Raw genomic sequence first — 11,940 nt, forward strand, 5'->3', positions numbered from 1 at the left:
GGACTAAACCTTGAAGTTTACTGGAATCATTGCATAACTATTAAACGCTCATTTGTAATTGTATTTTAACATGTGTTGTTCAACATTCAGAAATTCATAACTCATTGAGGCAACAGCTTCAATCTTGCACCTCAGTGTCCGGTATTCAGCCAAAGATGATAGGTTTGGGCATGACATATTTGTTTCACATATATGAAGCATATTTCTGATTATCTAGAAAATGCAAACAGAAATTTATGAATAGTTGATACATTTCAGTTAAGGAAATGCTCAAAACAGACTGAATTATAGAAAGTTACAGCATAGTGAAATGGAGTACTCAAAAGAACACTTTCACTTGTTACATAGTTTGGAACAAGAGCAAACAGCTGTAGAACCCCTTGAAAACAATTCAGAAGAACAAGATATGAAAAATAGTGTTAAACTGCTTCTACATAGCTCTAAATCAAGCTTTAAATGGAGCCTGCTCATAATAGTTCCACAAAACAATATTTGTGCTTGATTACCATTTTGATTTTGCTTATGAGCAAAATTTTTGTCATTTTGTCTCTGAGGCCACTATCCAGCTAGGGCAGTAGCCCAAGGTAACCATGTAATTTTCTCAGTTCAGGAGAAAGGAGGACATCTAACTTTGAAAAGATTGTAATGCACAATAATGCACAATTGTAATTCACAAAGCTGTGGGAAAGCTTTATGAGACACAGTAATTTTTTGATACCAGAAATGTCAAAAGGTTTAATTATCAAAAGATTTCCATGGTTAAAGGCACTATTAACATTTGTTCTTTTACAACAGTAAAGAGCCTCCTCCCCTTTCTCCCTTTACCTCTCCCTCTTTATATTTTGTAATTTACAGAAAACAGACTCTGGATATACTTTGCCAAAAGAAAGAGGTATCTCTGGCAGAATCTATGGAATTTATATTATAATCACAGTAGAAGGAGGAAATTTGAGTTTGCTGTACAGTTACAAGAATGATGTAGCTGTCAGAGGTCTGACTGCGTCTCGCCTCTCCAGAGGGCCTGGCTGCTTGGGCTCAGGGCCAGTTTTGACAGTGCAGCTGTGGAGCCTTGGAAGAGAGCTGTGAGAAGACTGAGCAGATTCCTGCCAGATTCTCCTTTGCTCAAGAGATGCCTTCGAGCTTAGGCTCTTGCCCTTGCTCTCTTGGCTGAGCTATGCTGACAATATGGCCTGCATCCACCTTCCCACCTCCTGGTTCTGACCCAGATCCTGTAAACTCAAGTTCCCAGTTTGACCTTGGACCTGCCAAAGAAGCCATAATGAGGAGGCAGTCTGGACTGACCCTGGCTACTATCACCATCAGTCACTGTCACCTGCTCTGCTTTTCCTATTTGGGTACCATGGAACTAGATCTGCTGCAGTGGTGTAACTGCCCTGGCCTTGCTCACTTTCACCTCCAGCTCCAACCGCCTTCTCTTTATGAAGCATCCAACCCTTGCTGCTGGGCGCAAGGGCTGCATCCGTGTGCGCACTCAGCACACTTCATCAGCAATCCCCCCATCAGGCTGAGCATTTCCCAGCTACTTTCTGCAAAGATGAGACAATGGACTGACTTGCAGCAGAGTAACTGAACTCCCAATTGACTCAATTCTTGGCCTGCTTAAAAATGAAGGAATAACACAGGAGCTAAGGGGGAGTTATGGGGTAGATCCTTGGAGATTCCCCTAGGCAGGACAGCTGTGCTTAGACCAACTGAAAGATGTTACCTGATCAGATGCCCTGACTAACTTCTTGCACTAACAATCCAGACAGTCCAGGGAACTCGCCCAAGCAGTTTGTGCTGTAGATGTAGGTACAGACCAAGCTATACATAGATCAGTAGATTTAAATAGTCTCTAGAAACTGTCTACGCATATGCAGGAAAGGAAAGGGTACACAGAACGATCTTTGCATGCAGTTAAATAGCTTAGATATATCGCGTGCATAGTTTAAGATAATGGATAGAAACTGCTGATGTACGTGCTGGAGTAGTTGCTAGGGTTAGCTGGATGATGACAGTTCTGTGATTCTCATTTGATCCAGTTGAAAATGCCATCACAACGATTGCAATGGAAACTCCTGTCACCATCTGGACAGCAACTGGTCTTCCTGTTGAAAACACTGAATTCCCCCCATGAGTATTACTCTATCCGTAAGAATCCAATAAATGACTGTTTTACACTGACAGCCTGTCACTAGCTGTGCAATGTATTCTGTCAACTTCTCTTGTGAGCATGTTCAAAACTGGTGTAGCACAGTACAGGTCTTTCTTACTAGCACAGGGCTAAGCACAGGGCTTACTAGCAATCTGGAAAAGTTATCTGGCACAGGTCCTGTTTTCTACATAACAGCTTTTTGGAAACTTTATTGTCTATTTCAGTTTTGTGACATATAACTTGATAGAATTTCATCATCATCTCTTGTAGTGCCACCTCGCCAGCTCCCTCACCCAGTGCATTCTTTACCTGAAGTAAAATACCTTCTGCTTTACTCACCTTTAAAAGAAGAGATTATTAAACTGAAAGCTATTGCAAAATTGCAGAAAGAGCACAGAGCAACAAATACTGAAAGTGGATCATTTAATTCCACACTGAAACAAAGCTTTAGCTCTTGTCAGTGCAATATCCACAAAATATTTTCTTGCAGCTAGGATATGAAAACATATTTAAAAGTTAGATATTACTCTGCCTTTATACTGGGCTACTTGCAAAGTACCTCAAGCAGTAAAATAAAACGGAATATGAATCAGATTGAAAGATAATGTTCCTTAACATTTTGTCAATTCCTATTGTTAGCTTTAATGCATTGATGAAATAGCAGAAAGTACAGATGAATTTCTAACTAAATATCTAACTGCACTAGTTCACCCTAAAATACATAAAGCAGACTAGAAGTTCTGTTTATAAAGTGCAACCTACAGATGAATTGAAAGTAATTTTAGACAGTTCGTCCAGACAGGATATAGATTTGCTTCTATCTTCATATTCCTTCTCAATTCAAAAATTTTACAGTATACTCTGTATTATTTTGTCTTCTTGAGGCAGGAGGAAAAAGGCAAAATGCTTTTTACTTTACATGAATGACAAGCAACAGCTAGTAAAATGCTGACCTTAGAGGCTGCATAGCAATGTCTTACTGCAGTTTGATACTGATTCAAGACTGGCCTCTGTCTCACAAATGCCTTTTGGGAAAAAAATGGAGGGTTAATCTAACTGAACAGCAGCCCATTTCTTAATTATTATGTTTCAGAAATACAGAGAGTACAGAGAGGTGTGGGGTTGTTTTTTTCCCTTTCAATACAAATGCTGTTTATCTTGAAAATTAATTATAAGTGGGAGGAGTTAGTGAAAACAGTTTTATCATATTCTTACAGATCAGTGCATTGAGATACACAATCTTTTAGGTTCTTCTTCTATGGTTCAGCTTTTGCAAAAGTTACCAATGATTGAACATTATTTATCAAATATGTATAAAATTTCAACTACCTAAAATATGTTAAGAATCTTAACATTCAAACAATTGCACCTCATAAAAAGCATTTACCACAAATAGCATTTCCTTATGTCTTTGCTGATTTATGCAATGTACTTGCTACTGTCTCACATAGTAGTACACATAGTACTACATAAATAGAACCTACATAAATATATATTGTTTCCACATCAAAAAGAGAAAGGAATATTCTTCTACCATACATCAAATGAAGAGCATCCAAAGTGAGTTTCAAGTTAGAAGGTTAGGCCAAAGTCATTCCAGAGTTGGCAACCTTCTACTGGCAAAGCTTTTCCAATTTAAAACCAACATAATCAGGTAATTTTGCCTTCAGTGATAACAGAGATGGAAAAACTCTTACCTTAAACAGTCATTTCGTTGGCTGTTTGTTAAATTATATGAACTTAAATTACATGAATAAACATTATCCTCTTCAATGTCTAGAGAGCAAAGTGAAAGAATTGAGGTATGTGGGAAAGTAAGATTAAATGAGCCATAGATATAACAAAGGGATAGACAGGCAGTTACTCTTAATAACAGCCGTAATCTCCAAAGGCCTTTATGAATAGCTGTGTGTTAATTACATGAGTCATCTGATAATGCAGACAGGGACTATAATTAAAAATATTTTTCCATTACAAGAGAATGGCTGACTGAAGTACAGTTGAAATATACTGGCATGAGACAGTAACCTGCTATTATGCACTGCCTTCTATGGCTATCTAACTTATCTCATGGAAGGGATCCTCCCATAATAATTGTGTTAATTGCTATATAATGGAAAAGACAATCATCTGCCCCAGGGCATACAGCATGTTTTTAGTGTCATGATTCTAAAGTAAAATTTGAGATAAAAATGTCTGAAGCATGGATTTGTTGAAGAGCAGGAGTATAAAAAGTGTAATTACCAATGCCAATCTGAAACAAAACATACATGTTTACTAGGAAAAAAATTACTTCTAACAGCATTTAGGTATTCATCCTCCCAGAGTAACAAGAATTAACTTACCTCATATAGGCTTATGTAGTTTACTGATTCAAGCAGTAAACTATCCAGGTGGCCAACAGCTTCTGCCCAGATCAATTCCACAAAATCACTAACTTAGAATCATAGAATAGTTTGGGTTGGAAGAGACCTTAAAGATCACCTAGTTCCAAGCTCCTGCCATGGGCAGGGACACCTTCCACTAGACCAGGTTGCTCCAAGCCCTGTCCAACCTGGCCTTGAACCCTTCCAGGGATGGGGCAGCCACAGCTTCTCTGGGCAACCTGTGCCAGAGCCTCACCTCCCTCATAGTGAAGAATTTTTTCCTAATGTCTAATCTAAATCTATCCTTTTTCATCTTAAAGCCATTATCAGTCACTTCCTGACATAAAGCACTTGAATGACTGGCTGCTTCTAGAAGTAATTGCAGTAAAATAAAACTGCACAATTCAGTGAAGAGGCAAAAATGCAAGTCATGGCAGTGATGTTCTTACACAGATAAACTTTCCTATTCCCATAAACAATACAGTGCACAATGCTCATTCATGCTTAGTATAATTTCTTCAGTCCCATCGAACTGAAGAGAAGGTTTGCTGTTATGAATTCTTTCAAGAGGAGAGCAAGGCAGGACAGATGGCCATGACCTCTTTTGAAAACTGAGACACGAAGTCTTGGAGAAGACAGAAACTGATCTGCTTGATATCTTTATCAGTACATGGTACTATTAGGTACATGGACATAATAGTCTGCAGACCCCATCACTTTCTTTAAAAGAACATATGGTTCAAAATGACCACCTCTAACAGATGACACTAGATTGCTAGTTCAGAAAGCTCTGGTGGGAAAGACATTACTCCTGTGAAAATAAAAATTTGGAGCAGCAAAGTTACAAGAGAATAGAGAGGCCATGAAAATCAGTGCAATTCATGCGTCAAAGAGTTGTGAAAACAGATGTTCTCATCTTCTGAGGAACATTGTCAAAGCATTTACTTGAGCTTTTTTCTCACTGTTCAACAACTCCAGAAGCTACCATTAAACTTGATGCCATTAAGCAATTCTTACACAAGTTTGGATATTTACATTACTTGTTTATATGGCATCACCGCACAGCTTCTGAGAATACTAGAGGACATATGTGGGCCTTTCAACATTGCTGGATATAATCTATGTGCCAGCTGTGCCCTGTAATAGAAGCTAACCATGGTGGAAGAGAGAAGTAGATAAAGTACAGTGAGAACATAAATGGGAAAAAATTACTTTTCACCCCCTTTAGAGCCACACACTATGACTGGCTGAGAAAAGAAGCAGAATTATTCATTATTTGTATCATAGTAACCAGCAGGATCTCCTCTCAGGGCTTCACTGTACTGATTGCTGTACACTTCCATCACCTTTGAGTTTTGAAAGATTTTTAATAAAAAAGTTTAAAATTTAAATTAGATTTAACACATAACAGCCGTGATAACATATATCTTGTCAGAAGCAAATATTATTCTACTGCAATACTTTGGTGAGAACACTACAGCAATAATAGAAAAGTTCTATTTGGGTTGCACTGAAACACAGAAAGCATTAACGTCCTTTTCAATACTCCTCTTTGCACTGCAGTACATGATAACATAGAAGAGTTGCTGTTGATGTGTTTAAAACTATAAACCTTTTATTCAACTACTGATCCTCCTACATTCTCTCACAGTAACAGAAAAGCTTACTTTTTCAAGGACGATTGCACTATTTTGCAGCTTGGGGCAAAAAAGGAGTATCTTGATAATTTTCACTGTAAAATCTGGAATGGAATCAGAGCAATTAAAATCTCATCTGCCCAGTAAATACTGTAAAATAATAGGCTGCAACATCATACTTAAGTTAGAACTAATAGAAGAAGAAAATTCTATTTTTCAGCAGCAAAATAACAACAAAAAAAGTTATGAGAAATTAAATCCTTCCTGAACAAGCTATTGTACTAACATGTCAAAATGTCTAGTGTGAACCTGATGATGAAGGCTAGATTTCAATCTTTGTTCTTTAGAAGAACTATGGAAGCAACACAGTAAATGTATTTTCATTGCCTGGTTACGTGAAATTTTTATTAGCTTCGTCATCTTCATATGTGTCTGAGGCTAATTCCTCCTTTATTCCTGACTTTCACTTCAGGATATATATGTATAAGTCATATCCTTCAGCATCAGGACATTTAGACCAAGTGTAACTTGTAGTACATTCCCACAGAGTAACTAAATACCTACCCTATGACTGAACAGCAGTCTCTAAAAGTGAAAGCTGCATTTTGTTAATAGATTCAAGAGTGTGGGAACTGGTTTTGTTCCTTTAACTCAATAATTAGAAACAGTTGTAACAATGCTGCTTCCCGATCAACTCAGAGCAGTCTCAATCTTGATTTTCAGGTCTCCCAAGGATTTTCATGGGAGAAAGAGATGTTCAGCACTCAATGAATTGGACTGGATTGCAAAAACTCGTGTGAACCAAGAAAAGAAAAAATTGTGATGATAAGCAGAGCTCCAACAGGAAAATCATAGAACTTGAGCCATACTAATGCCTGCCAAAACTTTGCATGCATTATGGAGCTGGACTGTAGGTGTACACTGAGATGGAAAAATGTAAAATCAATTTCCACAGACAGATCTGAATGCAAGCAAAAAAAAAAAAAAAAAGCTGTATAAATTCATACACACACAATGACAATGTTTATGAGCTTGCCATATTGCTAGATAGGGGAAGGAGGAAATAAATGTCACTTTCAGGTGGCAGACGTAACAGGTATTATGCCTTCACTATTAAGTTAGATAATTCCCTGTCACTGGCATGTGAGTACTTACATTGTTAAGGCATTACCATGATCCTCTGCATGCTTCAAGCTTCTGCCAACTCATATCCTCCCAGTTTCCAGGAACAGTCTGGGAGACAGAACATCACCATGACCATTCCCATTAGGCAGACTCAATATGAGCACTCAGTCCTGAGGGCCAAGAGGGTTCACTAGTACGGGTGTGGGACAATCCATGCTAGCTGGCCACAGTTCCTGCAAGCATTCCTAGGCATGTAATGTACCAGTAGAGATTCAGCCCACTGATTGCACTGCTGTGCACATCATGGAAACAGCTTTCTGATTTATCCATCCTGCATGTTCAACATATATTCAAAATAAAAAGCTGTATTTAAATAAAAAGCTTCACTATCACAGATTTCTCACTCTACAACCATCTCTTCCTCACTCTCTAATTAAATGCTTGCTTTAACAATAACATAACCAAAACCCAATTCAGTGATGCATCTCCTTATTCAGAGTTTCCCCTCTGACAATGAAAGAAAAACAGCATGGCAGTCTTATCCAGGGAAAATATCTCCCTGGTTCCTTTGAGGAGGGAGTATATTGCTGTTAATTTTTTACGTGACATTTCAGTTCTACAGAGCTAGTAGATGCATTAAAAATGTAAACTGAATATTTCTGTTTAAATATTGAACATAGACATAATCTGTACAATTCTTATTTCTCTACATGAGGCAAGATTAACACTCTACAACACTTGCACCACTTGATATTTTCCTACTGAAATCTTGGAAATAAATCTGGAACTTGTGATTAAGTACAAAATTAACTATTTGTCCTGGTTTTGGCTGGGATAATTTTCTCCCCAGTAGCTGGTGCAGTGCTGTGTGTTGGCTTCAGTCTGAGAACAACCCTAACACACCCTCTGTCTATGACAAAGATTTACAAAAAGGAGTAGTGTAGCAGTGGATAGTGTAACAGTGGAAGTGCTGGAGAGGTAGGGAAGAGATGGAAGTAGGGGGGCTGCTTCTCTTCTCAGCACTGTCAACCTGAATTGTCTGTAAAGCAACTTGAATGAAAATCAGCTGTGTGTCATTTGTGACAAACTATGCTGAGGTATGAGAGGCTGGGAAAGTTTTATTTAGACAGGAGTAGAATTTGTAACAACAAAATACAAAGGCAGTGTCTGGTTAAAGTGATTGAAATGTATCATCAATGTGTATTTATTTTCCTGGATTCCTGTGAGTGTAACATTTTCTTAAAAACTGGTGAGAATGACAGTTATAGTGTGAATGAGAACCCTGTGCAGAGCACTAAGCTCTTTATATAGCCTATGAGCTCCTCAGCATGCCACAGGCTTTCTAGGGTTTCAGAGCTCTTCAGTAGTAAATGAGTGTTAAGTGTGAGCTAGAGAGCCTTATGACAGGGTGAGTTCAGACAGAAGCCCAAACCAGTGCCCCCAGTAAGCTTGTTTGAAGCACAGTGCCCAGTGCAGTTCTTTGAAAGGCATTCAGAGGGCACACCTCAAAACCACTTTGAGGAACTAATCAGCGTAAGGCAGCTCTTGACAACTGAAAGATTTGGCTTAAAATTGCATCGCTGCTCCGAGCCAAACTGCTAATACAGACACGCTGCTAATGCTACAGTAACTAGCATAAAGAGAACATATGCTTGTAAAACAAAATGTTCAGGTCATAAATTCTTTTTAACAATGGTTCTTTCAATCCCAGAACACCATGTCTGTATCTCAGCCAGAGGGTTAGTATCAGTGTCACTGGTAAAGACTTTGGGTTCACCTATTTGTAGTTCTGGAAAACCTACTTCATAATGTAAATTTTCCACAGTGACTTAAGGCCAAATAATTTTATTTGTGATATAACTGGACAAAACTGTCACTCTAGAATACTTGGCCTCTCTAAATTCAACCTGGACTCGCAGGATGAGGCAGAACAAATAAGAAATTGCTTGTTTGAAAGTAAAAATAATGTGAAAGGAGAACAGTTCTTATGTTAGCCAAAAATGTCTGGTATTAAGTGGCCTCTCTCTTGGGGAGGTTATTCAGAGCAAAAATGACCTTTCTCCAACTTAATGAGAGCTCCCATGTACTGCAAATGCTAATTAAGCTTCTATCGTCCTACTTCTATAAATAGACAACGCCTACATTAAAGATTGCAAAAATAGAAAGCTGATGATGTTTTCAACTAGCATTTATTTACCATGTCACATTTTTCTGCATCATGTGTGAGTAAATGAGGAAACATTTATTCGAACAGTTTCTTAACTAGTTTCCTAGGACAAAAAAAACCAAACATGCCAACAACTTGGAAAATCAACACTATCAAACAAAATTTTATACATGTCTATGTAATTTTATCCAGAAAAGTACTCTATATGAAGGGCCCAAATAACCTACTGCATTATATACCTGAAAGAACTGGCAACTCTAATGGTAATATGTACATTTAGGTTGGGCAGACAGCAGATCAAAGGGCACATGAGCTCCTTATATACATGTATTTTGTGGCTCTTTTTTTTTTTTTTTGTTGTTGTTATTTTTTCTTTTATGGATTAGCAGTGCTTTTGGCATAAAACTACTCACTGCTCACACAAAACCCCCCAACTCTCCATATTTTAACTAAGAGGTTTTCATGAGGTACTATGTTACCTGAGGTAATAAAAATCTTTCACAACACAGCCTTGTTATAACTTGGCTCTGTGGGAAAATCTTCTTTGTGGTATATAGTCTTACTTTAAGATGCTTTTATCAACTTTATTTTGAAGCTTGTTACAAACAAGATAGATTAATTTGAGGCATATACAAGGGCAAATGTGCCATTGCCGAAAGCTTCCTTTAATAACCGTAGTACAGAACTGGGCACTGCCTCCCTCTTCATTAGAGTTGTGCGGGCACTAGTTTCCCCAATATATTCTGTAAAGCAGACTCTGGGTACTGCTGAAGTATCACCAGAAGTTGTCTCATCAGAAAATAATGAACTCCATTTGCACAGCCAAAACAAAAAGTTTATTAGAAGGCAATGAAATACATAAAACCAATTGCAAGCATCAGCCTGGTTATACATCTTATCTCATCTGGAAAACACCAGAAGCAACTGAAATTGGTAGCTACATCTGATGCAAAATTCCACAAAAGTGCTTTATGTTCCATTTGCTTATGAAAATCAAACTGCTAAGAACTGAGAAAAAAATTATTGTGAGAGCTGATCTGTAAATAAACCATAGGTCAGCCAGTAAGCACAAAAGGAAGGCGTAAACTTGAGGGATTCATTTCCTCCAAGCCTGTCTGCAAAGACACCTGCCTTCTCTGTTCCCAGCACGAGAGGTATCAAATGAACCCCGATCATCTTTAGGTTCTGAGGGAGCCAAATAGTTTACACTCACCTGCTCAGGCAGCTGTCCTCCCTGAAGGATCTTCCTGCTTCCCCAACAGCGTGAGGTATAACTGGAAGGAGAACCTGGCTGTTGCAGGCAGGGAGGGCCAGGGCACACTGGTAGCTCCTTGTAAAACACCCAAAGGGACAGCAACCCTGCCAAATAAATAAACCAAGCAAAGTGTAGTCTCCTGCAGCATTCGGGGCAGTAACCATCACTGCACTTGGAAGGGGGAGGAAATAGTCGCTGCTAAAGCATAACTGAACTTTCAAATATCTGACAGAGAGCAAGAAATTGAGTTAAAACCTGTTCAAAGTCTGTCCCCAGCAGCTTTTCTCTCTGTTAAGTGAAGATTTTATTCTCATTCATTGTTGATGAATGCTACCACTGAATAGTAGCCTGTCTTCTATTTCCTTAGAGAAACAAACTTCTCAAGGAATTTTAGCAGTGTTTGGCTTTATTCTTTTTGAATGGAAACATTTCCAATATTCAAAATCAGCAAGAAAAACTATTGTATTTAATCTGTGTGTTGAGAATTAACTGCTGGTAAACACTTTTATAACTGGAATACTGCGTTGTTGCAGCACCAAATAAGGAAGCTATGTAAAGAGGAACTGCTGAAAAATTGGCACTGGCTTAAGTTTAACAATTTTAATTTATGTTGGTGGAGATCCGTAAGGCCCCAGTAGCCTCAAAAGGATTTCACACAAGCACATGAGCTTGTACTTCATGAGCAAGCCACAAATTGAACACCATTGTTAGCAATGGATTATATTTTTTGGCACAGAGAAGAAGCCAACAATAAGATTTTACCATCCAACAATAGACCATGAATAATCTGCAGTCCTGTAAGGCCTTCAGTGTGCAGGTGAACTCAAAACAAACCTCTTCTGTATCAGGGCCTGAGGGAACTAGTGGATGAAGTGGCCAAGCACTATCCATCATATTTGAGAAGTTGTGGCAGTCCAGTGAAGTCCCCACTGACTGGAAAAGGGGAAACACATCCCACATTTTTAAAAAGAGAAAAAAGGAAGATGCAGGGAACTAGAGGCCAGTCAGTCTCACCTTAATGCCTGCCAAGATCATGGAGCAGATCCTCCCAGAAACTATGCTAAGGCATATGGGCAATATGGAGGTAATTGGTGACAGCCAACATGGCTTCACTAGGAACAAATCATGCCTGACAAATTTGGTGGCCTTCTGCAATAGGGTTACAGTTGGTGGATAATGGAAGAACGACTGACATCACGTACCTGGACTTCTGCAAAACCTTTGACAGAGTCCCA

This window comes from Strigops habroptila, chromosome 2, assembly GCF_004027225.2.
Source record: "Strigops habroptila isolate Jane chromosome 2, bStrHab1.2.pri, whole genome shotgun sequence".
NCBI lineage: Eukaryota > Metazoa > Chordata > Aves > Psittaciformes > Psittacidae > Strigops > Strigops habroptila.